Source organism: Giraffa tippelskirchi, chromosome 9, assembly GCF_054371585.1.
Source record: "Giraffa tippelskirchi isolate mGirTip1 chromosome 9, T2T-mGirTip1v1.2.pri, whole genome shotgun sequence".
Lineage (NCBI taxonomy): Eukaryota > Metazoa > Chordata > Mammalia > Artiodactyla > Giraffidae > Giraffa > Giraffa tippelskirchi.
In genome coordinates, this window is record NC_137283.1 from 135,391,543 (window position 1) to 135,409,536 (window position 17,994).

Below are 17,994 nucleotides of genomic sequence, written 5' to 3' on the forward strand. Positions count from 1 at the left end.
ACTCCTGCCTCCTGAGAGGTAGTCGAATATACCATGGGTTCATTAGTAGCACCCATGGATTTTCAGTTGTGTCAATATTTGATGACAAGATGGGCATATTAGACAATGAACCTCAATTTATACTTTTAAGTAACCAATATTGGTGTTCCTCCTTTTGTATATTAGCTTTGGAAGAGGTGAAACAGTTAAAACTGAATTCTTGTCATTTAGTTGCTAAATCATGTCTGACACTTTTACAGCCCCATGGACTGTAGCATGTCAGTCTCTTCTGTCCATGGGATTTTCCAGACAAGAATACTGGAGTGGGTTGCCATTTCCTTCTCCAGGGGATCTTCCAGACCCAGGGATTGAACCCAAGTCTCCTGCGTTGGCAGGAGGATTCTTTACTGCTGAACCAACAGGGAAGCCCTAAAAACTGAATTCATTAGATGCTTAATGGGAGTGGCCATATTAAGCAGTTAGCATCGGTATAGACAAAGCTGATTGAATGAAAACTTGACAGGTGTTCCTTTTTCAGTTAGAAAATTTTCCTTTTGAAAATTCAAAGCTACTTCACTCGGTTTAACAAGTGATTAATCTTTTAAAATTTACCACATTTCCACCGATAAGTCACAGATTACAAGAAGCCTTGGAGTTGATTTGTTCTAATTTCCAAATTTTATAGATAAGGAAATTGAAACCCAAAAATTTGAAGTGCATTTTGGCCATGCAGCTGGTCAGTGGCAGCTCAGGGACAGGCTCTGAAACCAATTCTCTGCTCTCTGCACTGATGTTCATCACTGCCCACTGCTTCCCTTTCAGTGATTTCTTAGCATTGGTCATTAAAACCAGGTAGCACACGATAAAATATTACCTTAAAACATGGAAATCATCATGGAAAATTAAAGCGATCTTTTGGAAGAGGTTTTATTTTTCATAGAAAAGTCTTTATCAACAGTTTACATGAAGGGTGGATGCATGGTTGCTATGGGGTTGCCTGTACAATCATTTTGTATTTTTCTTAAAAATATAAGAGTTTTTAAACAAACAAAAGTAAAAGTTTGGTAATAGAAAAATATCATTTTGACAAACTTTTCCACTATAGTTAAGGATAAACTTGGCTCTTGTGGTCTTTGAGGAATTCATACTTGTGTTAGAAGGGAAGTTAAGGACATATTTATGTGAATACCAAATTAGCTGTTTCAGAAACAAAAAGTCTATCTTTTCGAAATGAGAATGTTTGAAGACACGATTATAGATCTGGTTGGTTTTGATCTTTGGAAGTCCACAGTGAATTGTACTGCAGGCTGTCCTGCCAAACTGCACCAGGACCTGATGAGCAGTTTGACTTTACAACTATAATATAAATGTGAGTCTGAAGTTCCTTATTTTCTTTATGGGCATGTTGATTTGGATTGATAGGAGTGACTGCATTTTACTCAGAGAAATGGTTCGTGGAAACTTTGAGTTCTGTGCATTGACAAGTACTATGTAGAGTGAAAAATACATTTAAGACAAAATCATCTAAGATTATCAGGCAACTGGTAGGCAAATACTGTTAAACATCAGTTATGTGTCAAGTTAAATTGAAGTTTTTTGCTCAGATCATGTTATAGTACAAGACTTCAAATGGGATATCTTATCTGTTATCTCAAAAAGTAGGGGTTTGACTTCATATTTATTATTTGACACTTATTTAAATGATATAAAATTTCTCATTATTTAATTGATTCTTTGACCCAGATGGTCCACAAATTATCTTTCATAGATTGATGCTAGCATCCCTTCTTATATGATGAATTTTGTAGATCCATACTGCCCACTGGGCTTCCCAGATGGCTCAGATGGTAAAGTATCTACCTGCAATGTGGGAGATCCAGGTTCAAAGACTGGGTCAGCAAGATCCCTTGGAAAAGGGAATGGCTACTCACTCCAATATTCTTGCGTGGAGAATTCCATGGACAGAGGAGCCTGGCAGGCTACAGTCCATGGGATTGCAAAGAGTTGGACAAGACTGAACAACTAACATTTTTTATACTGCCCACTAGGATAGTCTCTAGCCATAAGTGAAGAGTGCACATTTGAAATGTGACCAGTCCAAATTAAGAAATGCTGTAAATAAAGAATGTATGCTTAATTTCAAGGACCTAGTTAGAACAAAAGATTCTTCTTTCAAGGACCTAGTTAGAAAAAAAGAACATAAGAGATCTCATTTTTTTTTTAATGCTGATTACATTTTGAAATGATAATCTTCTTGAAATATTGTTAAATAAATTAGTGTTAATCTAATCATTTCTTTTTTTTGTAATATGGGTACTAGAAAATTAAAAACTATTTACATAGATAGCTCACATTGTATTTCTGTTGGACAATGACACCTAAAAAATCTAAAATTACATGTGTGACTTGCACTATATTTCTATTATATAGTGCTGCTGTGTACAGTCTTGTCCATACATAGAGAATATTTGTCATTTCTCCTTCAGTGTATTCTTAGAAAAATCAGCTTGGAAATTAATCTTCTAAACTTCAGCCTGAAGGATGCACAAGCCATCCATACTTGAGTTATCTTCTTAATGGGTTCTGTTACTAACGAAAGAATCATAGAATTAATTCAGAAGTCAACATCAGTGGTTGTTCAGCTACTTTAAACTTTAAAAAAATTTTTCTTAATCTGTGGGAATTTATTTCTGTTCAAAATAAACATGATTTTCCCTACTTTTCCCCAAGAACAGAATCAGCATAACAAACCACTGTAGGTAGAGGAGAGTGAAAAAGCTGGCTTGAAACTCAAGAGTCAAAAAACTATGATCGTGGCATCTGGTCCCATCATTTCATGGCAAATAGAAGGGAAAAAAGTGGAAGCAGTGACAGACTTTATTTGTTGGGCCCCAAAACCACTGTAGGCGGTGACTGCAGCCATGAAATTAAAAGACGCTTGTTCCTTGGAAGAAAAACTGTTACAAACTAGAAAGCATATTAAAAAGCAGAAACATTACTTTACTGACAAAGGTCTGTATAGTCAAAGCTATGGTTATTCTAGTAGTCATGTATGGATGTGAGAGTTGGGCCATAAAGAAAGCTGAGCGCTGAAGGACTGATGCTTTTGAATTGTGGTGTTAGAGAAAACGAGAGCCCCTTGGACAGCAAGGAGATCAAGCCAGTCAATCCTAAAGGGAATTAACCCTGAATATTTGTTGGAAGGACTGAAGCTGAAGCTCCAATACTTTGGCCACCTGATGCAAAGAGCTGACTCACTGGAAAAGATCCTAATGCTGGGAAAGATTGAAAGCAAAAGGAGAATGGGGCAGCAGAGGATGAAATGGTTAGATAGCATCACTGACTCAGCTGGCATGAATCTGAGAAAACTCCAGGTGATAGTGAAGGAGAGGGAAGCCTGGCGTGCTGCAGTCCATGGGGTTGCAAAAGTGAACATGACCTAGTTACTGAAAAACAACAGCAATTCTTGCTAAAATTAGAGTAATCGTCGCTTTACTTGAAATCATTGCCTAACTTGTTGAAAAAGGCTAATGCAAGGGTCATTTATCTGCAGTCTAACTCCGTCATAGATAGCCTTTTTTTCCCAGAAGGTAGAGAAGCAGAATCACCATATACCAGTATCCTACTGGTGAGAAAAACAAAGAAACCAAATAAAACCTCAGTTCAGTTCAGTCGCTCAGTCATGTCCAACTCTTTGCGACCCCATAGACTGCAGCACATCAGGCCTCCCTGTCCGTCACCAACTCCCGGAGTCCACCCAAACCCATGTCCATTGAGTCAGTGATGCCATCCAACCATCTCACCCTCTGTCATCCCCTTCTCCCAGCTTCAATCTTTCCCAGTATCAGGGTCTTTTCCAATGAGTCAGCTCTTCACATCAGGTGGCCAAAGGATTGGAGTTTCAGCTTCAACATCAGTACTTCCAATGAATATTCAGGACTGATTTCCTTTAGGATTGAGTGGTTGGATCTCCTTGCAGTCCAAGGGACTCTCAAGAGTCTTCTCCAACACCACGGTTCAAAAGCATAAATTCTTTGGTGCTCAACTTCCTTTATAGTCCAACTCTCACATTCATACATGACTACTGGAAAAACCATAGCTTTGACTAGATGGACTTTTGTTGGCAAAATAATGTTTCTGCTTTTTAATATGCTGTCTAGGTTGGCCATAGCTTTTCTTCCAAGGAGCAAGTGTCATTTAATTTCATGGCTGCAGTCACCATCTGCAGTGATTTTGGAGCCCCCCAAAATAAAGTCTGTCACTGTTTCCATTGTTTTCCCATCTTTTGCCGTGAAGTGATGGGACTGGATGCCATGATTTTAGTTTTCTGAATGTTGAGTTTTAAGCCAGCTTTTTCACTCTCCTCTTTCACTTTCATCAAAAGGCTCTTTAGTTCCTCTTCACTTTCTGCCGTAAGGGTGGTATCATCTGTGTATCTGAGGTTATCGATATTTCTCCTGGCAATCTTAATTCCAGCCTGTGCTTCATCCAGCCCAGTATTTCGCATGACGTACTCTGCATAGAAGTTAAATAAGGAGGGTGACAATATACAGCCTTGAGGTACTCCTTTCCAAATTTGGAACCAGTCTATTGTTCCATGCCCAGTTCTAACTGTTGCTTCCTGACCTGCATACAGGTTTCTCAAGAGGCAGGTCAGGTGGTCTGGTATTCCCATCTGTTTCAGAATTTTCCACAGTTTGTTGTGATCCACACAGTCAAAGGCTTTGGCATAGTCAATAAAGCAGAAGTAGATGTTTTTCTGGAACTCTCTTGCTTTTTTGATGATCCAGCAGATGTTGGCAATTTGATCTCTGGTTCCTCTGCCTCTTCTAAATCCAGCTTGAACATCTGGAAGTTCACAGTTCATGTACTGTTGAAGCCTGGTTTGGAGAATTTTGAGCATTACTTTGCTAGCGTGTGAGATGAGTGCAATTGTGAGATGTTTTGAGCATTCTTTGGCATTGCCTTTCTTTGGGATTGGAATGAAAACTGACCTTTTCCAGTCCTGTGGCCACTGCTGAGTTTTCCATATTTGCTGGCATACTGAGTGCAGCACTTTCACAGCATCGTCTTTTAGGATTTGAAATAGCTCAACTGGAATTCCATCACCTCCACTAGCTTTGTTTATAGTGATGCTTCCTAAGGCCCACTTGACTTCACATTCCAGGATGTCTGGCTCTAGGTGAGTGTTCACACCATCGTGATTATCTGGGTCGTGAAGATCTTTTTTGTACAGTTCTTCTGTGTATTCTTGCCACCTCTTCTTAATATCTTCTGCTTCTGTTAGGTCCATACCATTTCTGTCCTTTATTGAGCCCATCTTTGCATGAAATGTTCCCCTGGTATCTCTAATTTTCTTGAAGAGATCTGTAGTCTTTCCCATTCTATTGTTTTCCTCTATTTCTTTGCATTGGTCACTGAGGAAGGCTTTCTTATCTCTCCTTGCTATTCTTTGGAACTGTGCATTCAAATGGGTATATCTTTCCGTTTTTCCTTTGCTTTTTGCTTCTCTTCTTTTCATAGCTATTTGTAAGGCCTCCTGAGACAGGCATTTTGCCTTCTTGCATTTCTTTTTCTTGGGGATGGTCTTGATCACTGCCTCCTGTACAATGTCATGAACCTCCATCCATAGATCTTCAGGCACTCTGTCTATCAGAACGAATCCCTTAAAGCCATTCGGGTCATACCTAAATGGTCTAGTGGTTTTACCTACTTTCTTCAATTTAAGTCTGAATTTTGCAATAAGGAGTTCATGATCTGAGCCACAGTTAGCTGCTGGTCTTGTTTTTGCTGACTTTATAGAGCTTTCCCATCTTTGGCTGCCAAGAATATAATCAAGATAAACCTGGAGTCAAACAAAAAGAGTATACCCCCTTTGGCCATCTTTTTCTATTTCTTGTTGATTATGAAAAATTAAATCAACCATGTAGTAATTTAGTAATCAACAAGGACCTACTATATAACACAGGGAACTATACTCAATATTTTGTAATAACCTATAAGGGAAAATAATATGAAAAAGAATATATATATATATATGTGCTGTGTTTAGTCACTCAGTAATGTCTGACTGTTTGTGACCCCATGGACTGTAGCTCACCAGGGTCTGTCCATGAGGATTCTCCAGGCAAGGATACTGGAGTAGGTTGCCATGCCCTCTTTCAGGGGATCTTCCCAACTCAGGGATTGAACCCAGGTCTCCCACATTGCAGGCGGATTCTTTACCATCTGAGCCACCAGGGAAGCCCAAGAATACAGGGGTAGGTTTCCATGCCCTCCTCCAGGGGATCTTCCCAACCCAGGGACTGAACCCTGTTCTCCCACATTGCAGGCGGATTCTTTACCAACTGAGCCACCAGGGAAGCCCAGGAACACTAGAGTGGGTAGCCTACCCCTTCTCCAGGGGATCTTCTCTGATCCAGAAATCAAACCAGGGTCTCCTGCATTGCAGGTGGATTCCTTACCAGCTGAGCTACCAGAGAAGCCCATATATGTGTATATATACATAAATATGTATATATGTATATGTGTATGAATATATAAACCACCATATATAAGCCACTTTATATAATATACATATAATATATATATGAATCACTGTACTATATACCTGAAACTAACATGATATTATAAATCAAGTACACTTCAATAAAAAACCATATAATTGACTATGAACAAGATGCAAGTATACTGCTCATTTTTATTTTCCCATTACTCCAGCACCACATCAAGCATATATTAGGTATCCAGGCAGTTTTAGTTAGATGGAGCAGAATCATTCAGAAATAGGAATGATCTTAATTAATTAACTGCTTTAGGGAAATTACTTGTAACAGAATAAAGAAAAGGAATTTAGAAAGAATAGGTGCCAAAATGTGAACTTATTCCTGAAGTGTTTCTTTAACTTTCTTGGATAGAATGTGTTTAATTTAACCACCTTTAGTTTGGGAAGAAGAAAGAGGTTTCTATGCTCTTTGAAGCTTGCATTGCTACTTACTAGAATGCCAGAGTTTCTGTCAGTCAATAGCACATGCAAAATTTATCAACTATATTGCTTGACATAGAGGTTACTCTGTCATAACTAACTAACTCAAGACTGCCAGAGAATTTTTTATGGAAGTGTGTGCTGCCAAAAAAGAAGTGTGTCTTGATTGATTGCCACAGCTGACCTAAATGCTCAAGGATCACTGTGTAATAACCCCTTTATCACATATTAACCACAAAACCCAAGTCCAAATAGCAGTAAGGGTCTTTTTCAAACCCACAAAACGTCGGAAAGCCAGAGAGTAGGAGGATTTTCATCTTTTCTGCAACTCAGTGACATCCTTCAGCCTCTGTGTGAGATTGGGTATCTGATTTGCAATCCCTGAGAACTGATACATTGCAAAACCTCCTGAAATGAAGGTTGATCCATAATCCCAATATTTCCTTCTTTTCCTCTGGCTTCTCCAATTCTTAAAATCCACTTTATCTTAAAAAAATGTGAGGTATAATCATAATACTTTATGCCATAAAAATGAATATACATATAGATTTACTGGAAATGTAAGCCAGACCAGCAATATTTCATCAAAGTGGTTTATATCATTTCATTTCCTCTTTTATTTTGGTAAATGCCAATTTGAAAAGGGAGAGGAAGAGAGTGAAAGTAAAAATCTTCGTGCTTTTGAAGTGCATAAGAGTCTGCAGGACTGTAAAGGCTACTCAAGCCTATACAGTCTGCCATGTATTATGCTAATTTCCTTTGTGGTCGAAACTACAAGCTGCATTGAAAGTGCCCAGGGAGTAACAAGAAGGCTTAAATTTCTAGGATCTCAAATTTGGTCCTTGTATGTTTGTGAGAAAAGGGGCTGGTACCTGGGGTCCTCAGTCGGTATGGACACTGATAGCTTAGCTGCTACTGCTGCTGCTAAGTCGCGTCAGTCGTGTCCGACTCTGTGCGACCCATAGACGGCAGCCCACCAGGCTCCTCTGTCCCTGGGCAAGAATACTGGAGTGGGTTGCCATTTCCTCCTCCAGTGCATGAAAGTGAAAAGTGAAAGTGAACTCGCTCAGTCGTATCCGACTCTTCGCGACCCCATGGGCTGCAGCCTACCAGGCTCCTCCGTCCATGGGGTTTCCCAGGCAAGAGTACTGGAGTGGGGTGCCATTGCCTTCTCCGCTGATAGCTTAGAGATATTAACATATACTTTATTTTTGCTGTTGTTGTTTAGTTGCTAGGTCATGTCTGACTCTTCTGTGACACATGGGCTGTAGCCCACCAGGCTCCTCTGGTCATGTGATTTCCCAGGCAAAAATACTGGAATTGGTTGCCATTTCTTTCTCCAGGGAATCTTCCTGACTCACGTATCGAACCCATGTCTCCTGCATTGGCAGGCAGATTCTTTACCACTGAGCTACCTGGGAAGCCCATATACTTTATCTAATATACAATAAATCTGATGTGAATTATATTTACCATCAGTTCAGTTCAGTTCAGTAGCTCAGTCATGTCCGATGCTTTGCGACTTTATGAACCGCAACACGCCAGGCCCCCTGTCCATCACCCACTCCCAAAGTCCACCCAAACCCATGTCCATCGAGTCGGTGATGCCATCCAGCCATCTTATCCTCTGTTGTCCCCTTCTCCTCCTGCCCTCACTCTTTCCCAGCATCAGGGTCTTTTCCAATGAGTCAGCTCTTCGCATCAGGTGGCCAAAGTATTGGAGTTTCAGCTTCAACATCAGTCCTTCCAATGAACACCCAGGACTAATCTCCTTTAGGATGGACTGGTTGAATTTCCTTGCAGTCCAAGGGACTCTCAAGAGTCTTCTCCAACACCACAGTTCAAAAGCATCAATTCTTTGGCACTCAGCTTTCTTTATAGTCCAACTCTCACATCCCATTATATTTATTAATTTAATTATGTAAGTTAATAAAGCTAAATAATTAAAAATACATAATGTATAATATTTATTTATATGTATATCTGATGACTAAGCTGACTTCTGAGTCTATGTTTTATTTAGGAATAAAGTATAAGGATAGTATATTAGTGCTGGTCTGATAAATTGTCAGGTAGAAAGCTAGATATACATTTGTGTTAGGGCAGATGAATAATTCATAGAATTCTCCAGAGACTATTTTTCTCTCATCTGTCTGCCATTAAGTGGTTTTTTTTGTCATTTGGTAGAAAAATCATCATTTTGGAGGTGAGGGCAAGGTCAGCAGCTCTCAGTGAGAAAAGACAATCACAGTGTGGGGTAATTTCAGCAGTACTAGAAAAAGCTCTTTGCTTTGGCCAAACTCTTTTCTTATTGTTGGCTAGTGATTGAAATTTTACCACTACTACTTCATTTCTATGGCTAAAGGCTTTTCTTTCTCTTGGAAATATAGTCCTTAAGGAAATACTATCCTTAACTCCATCATGGGAAGTAGGGTGGAAATGAATGGTAACCTCATTAGTTATTTCTACCTTATTTATATCTTAGGGTATAAATACCTTCTCAAAGGGGAAGATATTCATGGTTCGGAAGTAGAAAAGAGAAAAGTTACAATCTGGGAAAGTAAGAGGAAGATGGAGTCATGGAGGAGAGACTGGCCTCACTTCCTGAAGCTGAATAAGCTTGATCCTTAGGAGGGGTATCTACTAAGGTCTCTTTACAGGCAGAGTGATGAGGTTAATCCCAACCATAAGATCTGATCTCTAGGGAAATAAAGAGAGGAAAGTATTCCTGAAATGGCACTACTTTTAAAGAGGGATCCAAACTCTCTAGCTTAAGAGAAAGAGGTGGGGTGGTGGCTGGGAGAAAATAAATGAGAGAGAGAACTACAGCCTGCATCAATCTGAGAGCAGCAGAATTAGATGGTGAAATACACAGAGAATTCTGAATGCGTGAACTGGGCTTATGTGCTCAGGTCTCCTTTGGGGTAAATCTAAAAGTCTACACTTTGGCCCTACTTGTTTTTGGTTTTGTTTTTTTTTTTTTTAAATAAGGAAGTTTTCTTAACCAGCTATTTTTGGCATTGTAGCTTTACCCTGTCACTGATGACACTAACTAGTGGTTCACACCCAAATACCACCAAAGACTGTTATTATCTTCCACTCCCTATAGCCAACAGCCAATGGCCTGACATATTTACATACATAAATAAACTTTTTTTTAGAAAGGAATAATTAGTTTGTCCATTTTAGAAGATTAATTAAAGACATGTATGGTTATGTGTTAGAACTAGTCCTTTAAAAGAAAGGTCTGCTAGATATTTTTTTTTAGTTTATTTATTTGTCTATTTTTTTACTTTACAATATTGTATTGGTTTTGCCATACATTGACATGAATCTGCCATGGGTCTACATGTGTTGTCCTTCCAGAACCCCCCTCCCACCTCTCTCCTCATCCCATCCCTCTGGGTCATCCCGGTGCACCAGCCCCGAGTGCCTTGTATCATGCATTGAACCTGGACTGGCGATTCATTTCACATATGATAATTTACATGCTTCAATGCCATTCTCCCATATCATCCCACCTGTGCCCTCTCCCATTAAGATGGTTCTTATAGTTAGAAAACTCCAGGTTGAATGTTCATTTATTTATGTAGTTATGGAGCAGTTTGCTGGTGGTCCTACAGTCTGTTCTTTCCCTCTCCATCACCGCCATTGTCCTCTTGGTCATCGGTGGACTACAGATGGCCAGTTTTACAGCCCTCATCTCTGCTGAGTTACGCCTTTGTTGTGGTCACTTATTCCCAGAGAGTCTTATGGTTTGGCAAGGCTTGGCCCCTCATGGGTCAGGGAAATAGCCCCATACCTTGTTGTTGTGTTTCCGTGAAATTCTATTCTTAAATTGCTATCTGATATTCAATTCTCAACCTCAATAATTGCTTAAGTATACTCAGTCAGGTTTAACAAGAAGCTGATCATGTGATCTCAAAATCTTTTTCGAAGTTCAGCTAGATCCTGGGAAAAAAGCAAAAGACACTTCACAATCTCTTCCATTCGAGGTTAAAAGAAAGAACACTGAGCTTTGTTTGGCAAATAATCTCTTGGTAAGATTTGCTTCACTGCCAGTTTTTCTCTAAACAATCAAGCATTTCATTCCTGATGATTGATTCAAATGAATTATCTGGAACAAATGGTAATTAGATGAGCTATAATTACCAGTTCCCACCCATTATATTTCTTAAAAATAGACCCTCCGCTGTCTTGCCTAGTGATATTACAAAGAAACTTTCGAAAGTTGACTTCTTACAGAATTTAATGTCTGAATGCAAACTTTAGCACTTGATTATAATGTTTTATATTAATCTATTTTTATTTCATATATGTAAACTTTTTTCCCCAGTTAAGATTATAAGTCATTGCAGGCAGGGTAATGACTTTTTTTTTTCTTTTCCATAATATATACAGAAACTCAACACAGTACAAAGGGCAGAAGTAAGCTCTGGGCATATGCTTATTCAATGGAATTGAATGACTCTTCCAGTTTTCATACTCAAAAATACTCCCTATGAACAGATTTCACTGTGGTACATGATGTCTTTTCGGTCATTTCAAAATGTTGGTCTTCTGACTCATCCATCAGGATCAATTTACAAATCACCTCCTCTGGAAGCTCTCTCTGACCACTCTACAAATAATTAGTGACTCCTTCCTCTGGGTCTCACTGTACTTTGTATTCTGATCATTGTGTACACCACCTCCTCTGCAATTTACTCTTGTATGTTTAAATGTTCATTTTCCCTGTTGGAATGTGAACCTTTTGGGAAGAGGGTCCCTATTATTAGTTTTCCTTTGGCTTAGCATCTTATAGGCTGAATAATACGCCGAATCTGTGAATAAATGAGAATCATTAGGGCTGTGACATCTCTAATAAACTGCTGTTTATGCCTATTGATCTGCTTTTGGTGAAAATTCCAGTAGACTTTAAAGGAAATTCCATATGTTGTTTGGTAGTTGAAGGTCTGTGCTGAACTTTTTAGTATTTATTTTATGTCGTGCCTTGGCACTAGTATCTCTCTATATATACTTCTTTTTTCTAACATCCCCATGAAACTTGAGTTTCTCAAATTTCCCCTGCCTTTCTCTTCCAGCTCCTGCTTTCTTCACTTGCCCTTTGTGTTTAAACTTTCTCTTTGTGCATTTCTATACTTGATATGTGTAAGAGAATATTTATTTCAAATTCCACTTTACTCTCTGTGCTATCTAGAAGAAATAGGAGAGACTTCTCAAGAGGAGAAGATAGTTGGAACTCTGAAAGTTGTGTGAGGATTTTTAGCTCTTCAGTCTATTTGGAACAGAAGGTTTCAACTGTGAACAAAGAAAAGTATGAGTGAAAACAGAGCTTAGGAGTAAATGAAGCAAGGGTTACAGTCCATGTATCAAAAAAAGATCTCCTTCTCCAAAATTATTTTCAGCAGGGCTCCCTTTATAGCTAGTTCATGGAGGTCAATTGACATATAATTGAATTTTCCAAAAATATCTTCACAAGACTTTTCAGTAATACAACATAATAAGATTTAGTCTCACGGTGGTAACTGCATTCCTGAAAAGCTGAGCGATGTTTCAGATTTTTCACAAGTTACCTTCCTTAAAGTAGGTCGACAGCTACGTATCAAGGGCCAAAATCATGCCTGTGGAAACAACACTGTTCACAACTCCACCTGCTAGAAGCTGCTATGCTTTCTTGAAGAGATGAGGTAGAAAACTGTTATTCTTGTTTTTTCTTTTGGTTTGTATCATCAGGGAAGTCCCAGAAATTTGCTATTCTTAACTGAGTTAAATTAAGGATGACAGAAAGGACAGGAAATGTCACCATCTTGGGGAGAAGGAAGAGTTGTTAAAGCATCATCTAGACATGTAGCTCTCTGGGCATGGTTTCATTGTTGTGTCTGAAATTGTAGATTATTTTTTTCTTTTCATTTTTTTTTACAAGTTTCTTGTATCACTGTCTCATGAGATAGTTTTTGATACTTATTTCCTTTTATTTCCTCACATATGGGCTACCTCTTGGGGCATGATCCATTTTTCTTCAGCCTGAATAGCCTTCCTCCACACTCTGAAGGACATCAAGACACTAAGTATGATTTTATATTTTTGTTCAGGCTCAGTTCAGTTCACTCACTCAGTCATGTCTGACTCTGCGATCCCATGGACTGTAGCATGCTGGGCTTCCCTGTCCATCATCAACTCCCAGAGCTTGCTCAAACTCATGTCCATCGAGTCAGTGATGCCATCCAACCATCTCATCCTCTGTCATCCCCTTCTCCACCATCCTTCAATCTTTCCCAGCATCAAGGTCTTTTCCAATGAGTCAGTGGACTTAAACATCCCTCCCAGGTCAGGTATATGTAACTTGGGCTCCTTGGGCCCCTTCTGTTGGCCTCTGCAGGACCAGACAGAGAGCAGAATCAGCTCCCAACATACTTGTGAGTGGAGCTTGCCAACTGCCATGGTTTTCTCTGTACATGACACCAGACACGATGCCTGAATGATGCCATCATAGACAGGCACACTTGGAGAAGCAGGGCTGAAGCAGCGGCAGACACAAGTGCTCATTCTATTCCAAAGGTATTGTCTTTTTTTTTTTTTTAGTGTGCACTTAGAACTCTTCCATTTTCAGGGAACTATATTCAATATCCTGTGATAAACCATAATGGAAAACAACATGAAAAACAATATATATGTATAACCTTGCCATACCACAAAAATTAAACACAACCTTGTAAATCAACTATATTCAATAAAATTTTTTAAAAAAGATTTTCTATTTGCAATCTCATAGTTTTCTAGTGGGTCTGAAACCAAGAAAAATAAAACAATGGAGAAAAACCTGTGTCTTCTGGAAGTAAAAGAGACTGATTAAATCTAGGCTGATCTAGATTGAACACATATTATGTTTTTCTTGTTTCCTTATTATCTGTAAAGGAGAGAGATTTCTAGGAAGAGGGAAAATGTGATCAATGGCTAGAAGGCCTGAAACTGTTTGGAAGGTGAGGAAAATTGCAGAGTCCCCTGTGGCTGTATGTAAGGTATTGTTTCTATGGGATGTGGGGAAAGATGAGAGAGCAAGTCCAAACAGAGTCCAGGCCACGAGAGGGTCAGGTGTCTACTCCAGCAGTTTTGACTTTACACTGTGGGTGATGAGGAGCCACTGAACACTCACAAATAGAAGGAGGCAAGTTGTGGTGGAAAGTTTGGAGGCTTCAAGGGAGTAAGTAAACTGACATCCACATATTCTCTTTAGCTGTGTGAGCTTGCACCAAAAACCCTTTCCTGTTTTCAGTTTCCTCATCTGAAACATGGCTACAATAATAATTGTGAAAATTAAGTAAGTGTACACAAGTGAAGCCTTTTGCCCAGAGCAGGGCCCCCAAACACAGATTAGGTAAACTGATGCTTGCCTACAGCAAATGTATACAAACACTTTTTCATTTTTAATTAGAAATTTGGTGGTTTAGTCAGGGGAAAGGGATCGTTGGCTAATTTATCCCACATGAGTCAGGAATATGCAGGCCAAGAGGCAATATACTTATCCATCCACCCCAACAAATTTCAAAGGCACAAAAGGATTTAACATGTGCATAAAGGAAAATACCCTAAATTTACATTGGAAAATAAGACATCAGATTTTTTAATTCTCTTTTGTGTCACCTAATTTCCTGGAGACTCTGGAAAAATGTTCCAAGCAGCCTGCCATCTGGTTCATTGTTTTCAGGGGCCTCAGAGTCTAGCACTTTAATATTTCTCCCCTTCTGGCCTGATAGCTGGCACTTGAAAATGACACGGAGGCACTTGTGATTGATCACTAGCACCTACCGATAGGCAGTATTGAAATTCTTGTGCTACAGAGACCTGTTTGTGAATACAATATTCTGTTTTTAGTTAAATATTTTGAAAAGAAATTAGCAGACTTTAAACGCTCAAGATACCACATAATTTGGAAAGTGGAAAAAAACACAGCCTAGGACTTAGTGGAGCTGACTTGTAGCTTGAGCTTTGCCAATATTACATCATGCAACCATGCATGGATTAAGTCAACTCTGACCCTCAGTTTCCTCATCTGTAGAATGGCAAGAGTTCATCTAGATTGCTAAACTCCCTTTTATGTATGTGTATTATTGTAAATCTTAATTTATATTTCTAGGCTCAATACAGCATCATTACTTTGACCCCAAGGTCCGTCTATCTTCCCAGCATCTGATTGATCACCAAACCCTGTTTTGCATTTCTGTTAAGAATTGGAGAAATTTCAGAATTAGAGAAATCTTAATACAAATCCCAGCTTAATCATGCATTAGCATGGAGAAGTTCATCATCTTTCTCTCCACCTCCACTTCCTCCTCTATAAAGCGGGGCTACAATAGTGTTTATATCATAGGCTTATGGTTTGGATTAAATGAGGTAATGCATGTGAAGTCCTTAGCAGAATGCTTAGTGTTTAATAAATCATGTTAATATTCAAAATCTCCCTTCCAAATAGCTCTTGAATTCAACTCTTCCTCTTCATCTGGAACACCAAAACCAAATTAGTTTCCTTAACTCTAAGTCTTTGCTCTGACAGAGAGGTAGTCTTTTAAAAACACATAGCACTACAATGAAGAATGAAGTTTCTAAAGGGGCCAATAGAAATGGATGATGAGGGTGCTTAGAACAGTAGGGTCTGGTTTGACAAGTCTGAGACCAAGTTTCTCCTGATCTTGTTTCAAAATAACAGAAGTAAAGGTCTTCTTGAACTTTTCAGGTCAATTTAACTAATCAGATTGAAGGCAGGTTGGTTGGAGTGGGAGGGTGGGGGTGGTGCAGTGTTAAAAACCTTTGACACAGGTCCCCTGCGCACAGCATTTATGATTCTCTGTTTTTTACCACAACTTTCATTGAGACTTGCTTTGATTTCAGAGCAGACTCCTGTTTGTCCTCAGAGCAGAAGTGTGGTTGGTTGACCTCTGTGTGGGCACTGGCTTTGGGTTAGATGGGAAGATGGGCTTAAGTAAAGGATAAACTCTTTAAATCAAACCAGATCAGGTCCTGACATTTTCAGACATACTTTGGAGCATGGCACAAGCTGCTCTGGCACATGGTGAGGGCTTCACTTCCCCATGTCTTTACTGAGATGGAGGGAAAAGCAAGCAGAAAACCAAGGGCTTACATAGCAGCATCAAAGATATCGGTTAAGCATTGGCATTTCCTGCTGTGAGTCCTGTATAGCATAAAAAAATTCACTGGACTTTCACTTGAGAAAAGAGTTTCTCCTGCCTGAATAATATGATGCTTCTCCTGCCCATAAGAAGAAAGGAAGAAAAGTTTTGCTTCCGTGAATGACCTGCAAACATCCTGTGAAAAAAATTCATCAAGGCACAGCTATCTCAGAACACAGGGAGCTAGAGAGGGTTGTCGCGACACTCTGGAGGATGGCAGGCTTTTTTTTTTGATAGGCCAATGGCAGCAGCAGGACCGAGGGTGAGGAGGCCCATTCGAGGCCAATCTGGCATCGTATTACAGGGCCAGAGGGACTGGAGGAAGGGAACATTTGGATCTCATTACAGAACAAAGGGACAGGGTGCTAGAAAACAGAGTGAATCTGGGTCAGAGGTACCTGACTCTCCCACAGGTGCTGTAGTCAATTTGCACATCTCCACTCGGGAGCGAGCCTCCCAGAGCTGTCTCTCCACCATCACATGTGCCAACAATAACATTTTACCAGGAAAACAGCTTGTCAAAACCAGCATTTTAGTTGGAGCAGTGGTGTGATGAAAATAATGTTTTCTCAGGAGCAAAGCTCACTGCTCTTGAGAAGTTAGAGCTGTTAGCAAATGATTTTTGTGAAATCTCCTTCAAATATTCAAAATCTTTCTGTACTATTTTATTTTACAAACATCCTCCTTCTATAAATCACTTATTTTTTCTTGGAGAGAGTTGGTGAGGAGGAGAGAAAGGAGATCTGTGATTCTTGTGAAGAATAGATATTTTTGAGTGTAATTCAAGATCTAAACTTCATTTTCCTTAATTATGACAGGGTTGCCTTCTGATGAAGCATTATTTTGAAAATCTGTGTTTTGGGGCAAGGCGGTGACTGGTCCAAGTTTGGGGTGGCTCCCCTGGCTTTTGCTTCTTTCTCTCTTTCTCTTTCTTTCTCCTTCCTTCTCTTTTGAAATCATTTTCAGGCCTTGAAGGGAGAAGGATTGGCCCAGAATGCTACACTGCTTGCAGGTCTGCCAACTTACCACCCAAACCTTGTAACTGTATTTTAAGTCATTAACGATAAAGCCCCAAAAATGTTTTCAGAGGGTACATGTCATCTGAAACAATATAAATTGTACAATGAGAGAAAAGCAGGCCTCAGGTATTTGCAGAGGTCCTGTTATGTGGTGGTTGTGATGAAAATAGGCTTAGTGACTTTAACAGCTGGCAATTTATTAGCAAACCTGGTTCTACTAAAAAAAATATGGAAAATCAGAATTGATGTAGAGTGTTAATCTCAAATCCTTTATATTAGCAAGACTTCTGTATTATGTTAACTTTTACAATTGTAGGGAGCAGGCATCCTTTAGAGCAAAAGACCAGGCAAATGAACTTCCTTTGTCAAATAGCACTCCATGGAGATCCAGGCCCTGTCTGCCTGCATCATTAAGCCTAGAGTACAATGATTTTCCTTGATATGACTTGGCAAAACTAAGGGGTGCGTCTTCTTTCTTAGTTAGGGTCACTTTTGGAAATCCCTTACTAGGCTTGATTCTGGAGTTGTCATTTCCAGGCTTAGTGGTAGTTCTTTCCTTGGACACATCATCCTAAAATTTGCCTTCCCTTTGGCTGAGCTTTTATACACAGTAATTGAAAACAACACATTTTCTGCTGCCAACTGGAGACACCAGAGCGATCACTCTCTCTTTCTACTTTAGGTTTAACAATGTGGCAGTGGATGAGATGGGAGACATGCTCGAAGTATTCAAAATGAAAAACACCAGAACACAACCGTTATTTTATGAAAGAGGCTGGAAAATGGTTAGTAAAGAAATCACAGATGTGTTTCACAGATGAGG

The 17,994-nt window shown here is 39.4% G+C and overlaps 1 long non-coding RNA gene across 1 annotated transcript in view; it reads left to right on the forward strand.

The window, feature by feature from the left end:
* Positions 1-17,994, forward strand: part of LOC145521749 (uncharacterized) — a 187,214-nt gene that overhangs the window by 161,036 nt on the left and 8,184 nt on the right. The window contains exon 3 of the long non-coding RNA XR_014065661.1: positions 17,854-17,956. This is a non-coding gene — a long non-coding RNA (uncharacterized LOC145521749). The remainder of the gene's footprint in view (positions 1-17,853; positions 17,957-17,994) is intronic.